This window comes from Manis javanica, chromosome 3 (assembly GCF_040802235.1).
Source record: "Manis javanica isolate MJ-LG chromosome 3, MJ_LKY, whole genome shotgun sequence".
Taxonomy (NCBI): Eukaryota; Metazoa; Chordata; class Mammalia; order Pholidota; family Manidae; genus Manis; species Manis javanica.
Window position 1 is genome coordinate 141,455,965 of NC_133158.1, and position 11,763 is coordinate 141,467,727.

At 36.2% G+C, this 11,763-nt stretch overlaps 1 pseudogene; it reads left to right on the plus strand.

Annotated features, from left to right (window-relative positions):
- The window catches only part of LOC108399736 (sodium/potassium-transporting ATPase subunit beta-3-like), a 107,316-nt pseudogene extending 96,901 nt beyond the window's left edge, over positions 1-10,415 (plus strand).
- The last annotated feature ends 1,348 nt before the right edge of the window (positions 10,416-11,763 follow it).

Consider the following 11,763-nt stretch of genomic DNA (forward strand, 5'->3'; position numbering starts at 1 on the left):
AGGCAACATAAGTGTCCATCAGTAGATGAATGGATAAAGAAGATGTGGTACATATACAGAATTGAATACTATTCAGCCATAAGAAAGAGATAAATCCTAACATCTGCAACAACATGGGTGGAGCTGGAGGATATTATGCTCAGTGAAATATGCCAGGCAGAAAAAGACAAGTGCCAAATGCTTTCCCTCATTTGTGGAGCATAACAACAAAGTAAAACTGAAGAAACGAAACAGCAACAGACTCACAGACTCTAGGAAGGGACTAGTGGTTACCAAAGGGGAGGGGTGTGGGAGGGGGGTGGAGCATGATGGAGAAGGGGATTGAGGGTATTATATTTAGTACACATGGTGTAAGGTGTCACAGGGAAGGCAGTGCAGCACAGAGAAGACAAGCAGGGACTCTGTGGCATCTTACTACTCTCATGGACAGTGACTGCAATGGGTATGTGCAGGGACTTAATACTATGGGTGAATGTAGTAACCACATTGTTTTTCATGTGAAACATTTGTAAGAGTGTATATCAATAATACCTTAATAACATTTTAAAAAAAGGAAAAAACATCATAAATACGAAATATTATAACTAATACCCACAGATACAAAGGATCATATACACAAATCAATGTGATACACCACATTAACAAAAAAGGATAAAAATCATGATCCCCTCAATACATGCATAAAAAGCATTTGACAGAATTCAACATCCATGTATGATAACATAGCAGGTATAGAAGCAACATACTTCAACAACAATAAAGCCCATATATAGCAAGTTCACAACTAACACCCTACTCATGGTGAAAAGCTGAAAGATTTTCTCCAAGCTCAAGACAAGGATGTCCACTCTCACTACTTTTATTCAGCATAGTACTGGTTTTAGGAAAGGGTATTTAGGCAAGAAAAAGACATAAAAAAGATATCCAAATCGGAAATAAAGAAATCTGTCACTATTTACAGGTGACATATATAGAAAATCCTGTAACTCCATGAAAAAACTTAAAGTAATAAAGGAATTCAGTAAAGTTGCAGGATAAGAAATCAGTGTACAAAAATCAGTAGAATTTCATTAATGATGAATTATCAGAAAGAGAAATGGAGAAAATAATCTAATTTATAATTCTTCAAAAAGAAAAAAATGTAAGAATAAATTTAACCATGGAGATGAAAGACCTGTATATTGAAAACTATAAAACAGCAATGAAAACAACTGAAGACACAAATAAATGGAAAGATATTGTGTGCTCATGGTTTTCAAAGAATTAATATTGTTTAAATGTTCATACTACCCAAAGTAATCTATAGATTCAATGCAATTCCTATCAAAATTCCAACAGCATCATTCACAGAAATTAAATAAGGAATCCTAAAACTTGTATGAAACCACAAAAAACCCCAGATACTCAGAGCAGTCTTGAAGAACAAAGCTGGAGGCATCACACTCCCTGATTTCAAATTATATTACAAATCTATAGTAATTAAATAATTACTACAATTAAAGCACTGCCATGAAAACAATAGATCAATGGAATGGTACAGAGGGCTCAGAAATAAACACACACATCTATGGTCAACAAAGGAGCTGAGACTATACAATGAGAAAAGTACAGTATCTTCAATAAGTAGTGTAAGGAAAATTGGATGACCAGAAGAAAACTAATGAAACTGGATCACTATCTTATATCACACACAAAAATTAACTCAAAATAGATTAGACTTGAATTTATAAGACCTGAAATTATAAAACTTCTGGAAATGAACATAAGTGGGAAGCTCCTTGACATAGGTCTTGGCAATGATTTTTTAAATCTGACACCAAAAGCAAAAGCAACTAACTAAAAAACAGGTGATACTACATCAAACCAAAAAGTGTCTGCACAGCAAAGGATGCCATCAACAAAATGAAAATGCAACCAAATGATTAGGGGAAAATAATTGCTAATCATTTATTTGATAAGGGAATAATATGCAAAATATATAAAAAACACATACAACTCAATAGCTGAAAAATAAAGAACAATCCTTTTAAAAATGGGCTGATAGACATTTTTCCAAAAACATATTGATGGCTGACAGATCAGGAATATATGTGCAACATCACTAATCCTCAGGAAAGTGCAAATTGAAACCACAATGAGATATCATCTCATGCCTGTTAGAATGGCTATTATAAAAAAAAACAGGAAATAACAAATGTTGGTGAGGAAGTAGAGAAAAGGCCTTTCTACATTATTGGTAGTAATTTAAATTGATAAAACCACTATAGAAAACAGTATGGAGATTCCTCAAAAAATTAGAGCTACCATATGATCCAGCAATTTTGAGTATTTGAACAAAAAGGAAAACACACTAACTCAAAAAGATACCTTCACTCCCATATTCATTGCACCATTATTTACAATAGCCAAGGTATGGAAATAACCTAAGTATGAATCAGTAGATGAATAGATAAAGAAATTGTGTGTATGTATGCAATGGAATATTATTCAGCCATAAAAAATAGTGAAGTTTGTCATTTGCAACAACATGGAATGACCTTGAAGACATTATGCTAAGTGAAATAAGTCAATACTGAAAGATGATCTCTCTTACATGTAGAAGCTTAAGAAAAGTCCTCAGAACAAATAGGTGGTTGAAAGAGGTGGGGTTGGCAGAAATTAGTGAACCATATTTTTGTTTAAACAAATTGAATTAAAATTTTAAAATAAATATGTAGAGAAAAATGGGCATCAATTTAGGCTAGGTTCCTACTCTTTTGAAAATAGTTTTCTTCATAATGTTTATACATTTATTTTTAAAGATACACTGTCTCTACAAATATTTTAGGTCACTTTAATTAATTAAACTTATTTTATTACAAAACTCTAGGTTAGGGGCAGAGCCAAGATGGCAGCATGAGTAGGACAGTGGGAATCTCCTCCCAAAAACATATATATTTTTGAAAATACAACAAATACAACTAATCCTAAAAGAGAGACCAGAAGACACAGGACAACAGCCAGACTACATCCACACCTGCGAGAACCCAGCGCCTGGTGAAAGGGGTAAGATACAAGCCCTGGCCTGGCGGGACACGAGTGCCCCTCACACCAGCTCCTGGAGGGAGGAGAGGTATCGGAGTGCAGGGAGGGAGAGGGAGCCCAGAACTGCTTAACACCCAGCCCCAGCCATCCACACTGGAGCACAGACACAGTGCATGCATGGGGTGCTGGAAACTAGGGAAGAAGGACAGTAGGATCTGTGAGCATGTCCCAAAGCCAGCGCCCCTGTGACAAAGAAAAGCGAGTGCTTTTTGAAAGTCTTAAAGGGACAGGGACCCCACAGCTGGACAGAAGCATCCCAGGCCACAGTCCAGCAGCTGGAAATTCCAGAAAATTCTGGGCACACTAACCCACTGGGCAACAGCTCTGAGACCCCTCATGGAGGTGAAGAGCCTAACAGCCCCATATCCATTACCCCTCCAGGGCCCCGCCATAGCAGAGCAGCAGCCTGAGGCTGGCCATGCCCACAGCAAGGGAGCTTCCTCCAAACGGACCAGGCAAGATACAAAGACCCAGTCTACATGCAATAGCCCAACACAAGCTACTAGGGGTTGCAGTTGTCCCAGTAAAGAAAGGTCAGCAGCCAAGTGGAAAGAGGCTTAACTCTCCCAGCTGATAGATGTGCCAATTGCACTCCACTGCACCTATCAACATGAAAAAGCAAAAAAATTTCATCCAGACAAGACTAACCCAGATAGCTTCAACATCTTCTACATCTTCCCCTGAGAAGGAACCTGGGGAGATAGATTTAACCAGTCTTCCTGAAAAAGAATTCAAAACAAAAGTCATAACCATGCTGATGGACTTGTAGAGAAATATGCAAGAACTAAGGAGAGAGAATACAGAAATAAAACAAGCTCTGGAAGGACTTCAAAACAGAATGGACAAGATGCAAGAGACCATTAATGGACTAGAAAACAGAGAACAGGAACGCAGAGAAGCTGATGCAGAGAGAGATAAAAGGGTCTCCAGGAATGAAAGAATTTTAAGAGAACTGTGTGACCATACAAAATGGAACAATATCCGCATTATAGGGGTAGCAGAAGAAGAAGAGAAAAAGGGATAGAAAGTGTCTCTGAAGAAATAATTGCTGAAAACTTCCCCAAACTAGGGGAGGAAATGGCCTCTCAGACCACAGAGGTACACAGAACTCCCATGACAAGGGATCCAAGGAGGGCAACACCAAGACACATAATAATTAAAATTATGTGTTAAAAATGTAATTAAAAACGATTATCATTTAAATATGAAGAAGGGATTAAACAATTCCTAGACAAGCAAAAGTTGAGGGAATTTGCCTCCCAGAAACCACCTCTCCAGGGCATCTTACAGGGCATCTAGATGGGAGCACTCCTAAAAAGAGCACAGAACAAAACACCCAACATATGAAGAAGGGAGGAGAAGGAATAAGAATAGAGAGAAATAAAGAATCATCAGACCACGTTTATAATAGCTCAATAAGTGAGTTAAGTTAGACAGTAAGATAGTAAAGAAGCTAACCTTGAACCTTTGGTAACCACAAACTTAAAGCCTGCAATGGCAATAAGTACATACCTTTCAATAATCACCCTAAATGTAAATGGACTGAATGCACCAATCAAAAGACACCGAGTAATAGAATGGATAAAAAAGCAAGACCTATCCATCTGCTGCTAACAAGAGACTCAACTCAAACCCAATGACATGCACAGACTTAAAGTCAAGGGATGGGAAAAGATATTTCATGCAAACAACAGAGAGAAAAAAGTAGGTGTTGCAATACTACTATCAGACAAAATAGACATCAAAATAAAGAAAGTAACAAAAGATAAAGAAGGACATTACATAATGATAAAGGGCTCAGTCCAACAAGAGGATATAACCATTATAAATATATATGCACCCAACACAGGAGCACCAACATATGTGAAACAAATAGTAACAGAACCATAGGAGGAAATAGAATGCAATGCATTCATTCTGGGAGACTTCAACACACCACTCACTCCAAAGGACAGATCCACCAGACAGAAAATAAGTAAGGACACAGAGGCACTGAACGACACACTAGAACAGATGGACCTAATAAACATCTACAGAACTCTACATCCAAAAGCAACAGGATACACATTCTTCTCAAGTGCATATGGAACATTATCCATAATAGACCACATACCAAGGCACAAAAAGTGCCTCAGTAAATTTCAAAAGATTGAAATCCTACCAACCAACTTTTCAGACCACAAAGGCATAAAACTAGAAATAAATGGTACAAAGAAAGCAAAAAGGCTCACAAACACATGGAGGCTTAACAATACGCTCCTAAATAATCAATGGATCAATGACCAAATCAAAATGGAGATCCAGCAATATATGGAAACAAATGACAACAACACAAAGCCCCAACTACTGTAGGATACAGCAAAAGCAGTCTTAAGAGGAAAGTATATAGCAATCCAGGCATATTTAAAGAAGGAAGAAGAATCCCAAATGAATGGTCTAATGTCACAATTATCAAAACTGGAAAAAGAAGAACAAATGAGGCCTAAGGTCAGCAGAAGGAGGGACATAATAAAGATCAGAGAAGAAATAAATAAAATTGAGGAGAATAAAACAATAGCAAAAATCAATGAAACCAAGAACTGGTTCTTTGAGAAAATAAACAAAATAGATAAACCTATAGCCAGACTTATTAAGAGAGTCAACACAAATCAACAGAATCAGAAACGAGAAATGAAAAATCATGACAGACCCCACAGAACGAAGAAACCTATATGCTAAAAAGCTGGGAAACCTAGGAGAAATGGACAACTTCCTAGAAAAATAGAACCCTCCAAGACTGACCCGGAAAGAAACAGAAAATCTAAACAGACCAATTACCAGCAAGGAAATTGAAGCAGTTATCAAAAAACTATCAAAGAACAAAACCCCCGGGCCAGATGGGTTTACCTCGGAATTTTATCAGACATACAGACAAGACATAATACCCATTCTCCTTAAAGTTTTCCAAAAAATAGAAGAGGAGGGAATACCCCCAAACTCATTTTATGAAGCCTAATACCCTAATACCAAAACCAGACAATGACCCCACCAAAAAAGAAAACTACAGAACAATATGCCTGATGAACATAGATGCAAAAATACTCAACAAAATACTAGCAAACCGAATTCAAAAATACATCAAAAGGATCATACACTATGACCAAGTGGGATTCATCCCAGGGATTCAAGGATGGCACAGCATTCTAAAATCCATCAATATCATCCACCACATCAACAAAAAGAAAGACAAAATCCACATGATCATCTCCATAGATGCTGAAAAAACATTCGATAAAATTCAACATCCATTCGTGGTAAAAACTCTCAACAAAATGGGTATAGAGGGCAAGTACCTCAACATAATAAAGGCCATATATGATAAACCCACAGCCAACATCATACTGAACAGCGAGAAGCTGAAAGCTTTTCCTCTGCAATCAGGAACAAGACAGGAATGCCCACTATCCCCACTGTTATTCAACATAGTACTGGAGGTCCTAGCCATGGCAATTAGACAAAACAAAGAAATACAAGGAATCCAGATTAGTAAAGAAGAAGTTAAACTGTCACTATTTGCAGATGACATGATATTGTACATAAAAACCCTAAAGACTCCACTCCGGAACTACTAGAGCTAATATCAGAATTCAGCAATATTGCAGGATACAAAATTAACACACAGAAATCTGTGGCTTTCCTATACACTAACAATAAACTAATAGAAAGAGAAATCAGGAAGATAATTCCATTCACAATAGCATCAAAAAGAATAAAATACCTAGGAATAAACCTAACCAAAGAAGTGAAAGACCTATACCCTGAAAACTATAAGATACTCTTAAGAGAAATTAAAGAGGTCACTAACAAATGGAAACTCATCCCATGCTCTTGGCTAGGAAGAATTAATATTGTCAAAATGGCCATCCTGCCCAAAGCAATATACAGATTCGATGCAATCTTTATCAAACTACCAACAGCATTCTTTAATGAACTGGAACAAATAGTTCAAAAATTCATATGGAAATACCAAAGACCCCGAATAGCTAAAGCAATCCTGAGAAGGAAGAATAAAGTGGGGTGGGGATCTCACTCTCCAACTTCAAGCTCTACTACAAATCCATAGTAATCAAGACAATTTGGTACTGGCACAAGAACAGAGCCACAGACCAATGGAACAGAATAGAGACTCCAAACATTAACCCAAACATATATGGTCAACTAATATTCCATAAAGGGGCCATGGACATACAATGGCGAAATGACAGTCTCTTCAACAGATGGTGCTGGCAAAACTGGACAGTTACATGTAAGAGAATGAAACTGGATCACTGTCTAACCCCATACACAAAAGTAAATTTGAAATGGATCAAAGACTTGAATGTAAGTCATGAAACCATAAAACTCGTAGAAAAAAACATAGGCAAAATTCTCTTAGACATAAACATGAGTGACCTCTTCTTGAACATATCTCCGTGGGCAAGGGAAACAAATGCAAAAATGAACAAATGGGACTATATCAAGCTGAGAAGCTTCTTTACAGCAAAGGACACCATCAATAGAACAAAAAGGTATCCTACAGTATGGGAGAATATATTCGTAAATGACAGATCCGATAAAGGGTTGACATCCAAAATATATAAAGAGCTCACACACCTCAACAAACAAAAAGCAAATAACCCAATTAAAAAATGGGCAGAGGAACTGAACAGACAATTCTCCAAAAAATAAACACAGATGGCCAACAGACACATGAAAAGATACTCCACATCACTTGTCATCAGAGAAATGCAAATTAAAACCACAATGTGATACCATCTCATACCAGTAAGGATGGCTACCATCCAAAAGACAAACATCAACAAATGTTCTCGAGGTTGTGGAGAAAGAGGAACCCTCCTACACTGCTGGTGGGAATGTAAATTAGTTCAACCATTGTGGAAAGCTGTATGGAGGTTCCTCAAAATGCTCAAAATATAAATACCACTTGACCCGGGAAATTCTACTTCTAGAAATTCACCCTAAGAATGCAGCACTCCAGTTTGAAAAAGACAGATGCACCCCTATGTTTATCACTGTACTATTTACAATAGCCAAGATATGGAAGCAACCTAATATCCATCAGTAGATGAATGGATAAAGAAGATGTGGTACATATACACAATGGAATATTAGTCAGCCATAAGAAAAAAACAAATCCTACCATTCACAACAACATGGATGGAGCTAGAGGGGATTATGCTCAGTGAAATAATCCAGGCGGTGAAAGACAAATACCAAATGATCTCACTCATATGTGGAGTATAAGAACAAAAGAAAACTTTAGGAACAAAACAGCATAAGAAGCACAGAACCCAAGAATGGACTAATAGTTGCCAAAGGGAAAGGGACTGGGGAGGATTGGTGGGAAGGGAGGCATAAGGGCGGGAAAAAAAGAAAGAGGGCATTATAATTAGCATGTATATTGTGGGGGGTGGGGCACAGGGACAGCTGTGCAACACAGAGAAGACAAGTAGTGATTTTACAGCATCTTACCATTTGATGGACAGTGACTGTGAACGGGGATGTGGGGGGGACTTGGTGAAAGGGGGAGCCTAGTAAACATAATGTCCTTCATGTAATTGTGGATTAATGATACCAAAATAAAATTTTAAAAAAAACAAACTCTAGGTTATATGAGGAAGTTACAGACTTCAAGGTTGGTAAGTGTGAACAGATAATAGCATTAGTAATATTGTGCATGAACTATTTTCATAACATCTTAGAATGTATTGGTTAGGATTTAAAATTATTGCCAGTCATAAGCATACATATATAATTGCTTTTCATTATTATATCTATAGCATGTGAGAAAATGTACAATTTAAAGCTGAATTTTAGAAATAACTGAATTTGAAATGTAATAGCATTGATTCTGCTATAGGTTTTGGAGATTTATACATGGGTTTATAAAACCTATGGCTCAGGAAGTTGTTAAAATGTTTAGTCATAACATGTTATTTAATATTTAAGAATCATGTAATGTTATAATGTTAAACTCAAGGTAATTCAGATTATCAATCTTAAGTGGACAGTTGTTTCTCTTTTTTCACTAATGCGTTCCTAGTGCTTAGAACGGTGGCTGGTCTTAATAGTGTTCAATAGGTATTTATTGAATGAATAAAAATGGGAAGCTATAACTGATAATGCAGTATTGGTATCAAGTACTAGTAAATACCATTTGCTTTGGAGTCAGAAAATGGTTTAAATCCCAGCTCAGTCATTCACTACCTTTGTTACTTAGATATAAATTAATCTGGAATTTATTTCCATCAACTCTAGAATTGTAAACACCACCTAATTTATAGTGTCATGTGATTGGAGCACCTGGCATATAACTTAGTATTAAGAGGAACATATGGAGTTGTTTCCAATACATTTCACAGCAAGGTTTCCTCAGGGCTCAGCTTTCTGCCACTGTCCCACTGTACCATTGAGTCAGTATGCACTGTACCTCTGTCCTTGCCGCCTCTTCCCACAGGCCACTGCCCCTCCATTAGCGTTCTCACGCATACCACAACAAAGAGAAACCCTTCAACCAGGCTGGCCAAGTTGAATCTTTTTGTATACAACCTGGCCACTGGAGAGATCTGGGGTACAACCACCAAGAGCTGGGTTTTGATTTTGTTCTTCTGCCTAGGGTGCCTGCCTGCATCTTTTCATTCACAAGTGTCCTGTGCTTTGGATTCTGAACAGTGAGGTTCCAAATTATTGCAACCAGATTCCTAGTCCAGGACTTAAAATTTTTCCAAATCCAGTGACTGCATTGGGATATATGTTCAGTATGTCTGACCCAAATTCCAATAGAGGATACACTGAAGAACTTAAGAAGTTTCTAAAGTCACATAATTTAGAACAGAAGAATCACACATTCTCTCCTGATGGAGCAGTTTTTGAAGAGAAAGGTCCTATTAATATAGCATGTCAGTTTCCTATATTCTTCCAGCATGCAGTGTTGTAGATGTCATTTTGGCTGTTCCAACGAAACCCTTATATATTTTGAAAATGAATAAAAAGATTGGATTAGAGCCTCTAGGAGAACCAAGGATTGCATGTATTTCAAAGAATGAAAACAATTCTATCAACTTATCCTCCCAATGTAATTACAGACTAAAAATACTTTCCATATTATGGGGAAAAAAACCACCTGGGAGTTATCTAAAGCCATTGGCTGCTGTCCAGGTCTTCTTTGATTGTGACCGTACTAAGAAGAAATAACAGTAGAGTATAGTATTCAAGAACCACCCCAAATAAAAAAGGATGATGGTGAAAACATTTTAGGACTAGTTGTGTTCAGAATCACAGTATGTGTGTAATATGAATGAAATATCTCCACAGAGTAAATACTCTTCTGGACCTTGTGAGCAGCTGCCCTGGCATTCTAGAATTGTGATACTACCTTGGAGAAAGGTGGGGTTATTGGGACAATGGTATATGTCATAATATGCTTCCAGATCACAGTGTTCAATGTCCTCTGAGTAATTCCCTATTGCTTCTGCTATAAGCAGTGTACATATGTGAGGTGTGTACTATCACTAGATAAGGATGATGAACACCTGATTCTGAACATGTAGAATGGGAGTCTTATCCTATTTTATGTGGTTCAATTGTCGTGTCTAAAGCTTAATGTGTTAAGGTATATAAATATTTTATGAATTTAATAGTGGCTGTCTACTTTTCATGTGTAGAAAGTTTAGAGATAAAATGGTACCTGGTCAACGTCAAGTGATTTGATAGCTACAAGAAATGTGGTATGTGGTGAAGTTCTGTACATGAGGAGGAACAAAGGAAAATGGTTTTGAAAGTGTCATCTTGGATTTTTTTATAAAATATTTTTTACATACTGAATTAGTCTGTGGATCTTCACAAGAATACAAACTTTTTGTTGTTAAACATGTACAAAAGGATTATTTTTAGTGCTAGAACAAAGTCTTTTGTATTGTAGACCAGGGATAAAACACAGCATTTTTAGGTTAGCCTATATGAACATGCATTTAACTTTTTATGAAATTCATAATATTTAAATTGCATAATACTTTATAAAATATCTTCTATCTTTATTTAGTAGATTATGCACTCTAATAAAAATATAAATTGTGAAATATAAAATAAATATTTAAAAAATTTCTAAAATATGACTTTGAAAGCAATATTTCAGTACATTAAATAATATAAGACATAATTGTTCTCTGAATTGTTTTACTATAAGACTGATTTATTGATCAACTATCATAATGACTGAAAAAATTTGATAAGAAATGATTTAATGTAAACTTATCAAATTATGCTAAATGGGCTATTTATTACTATTCGAACCAAAGATCTTTTTTAATAGAATTTTTGACAACTTCTTAAAGATTCTTAACTAAACTAGCATTCGCCTGCAGCTATATACTTACAAATTTTTCCTGAGGCTATGTCACCATTTTTGTCTTAATTATATTATTGTCTATATTCCAATATTTTATATGTAGGACATTAATTTCTTTTAAGTAGAGGTTAAATTTTGATACCTTGAGGGAAATAAAACTGAAAATCATATATTTCATAATAGTCCTGAAAGTCTTACTGTCAGGCGATGTTTAATGTAAAGAGGCAAGCTTATATTTGAATTCTATCCTTTGAACTTGGATGATTTACATTAACTCTACAGACCTTGGTTTT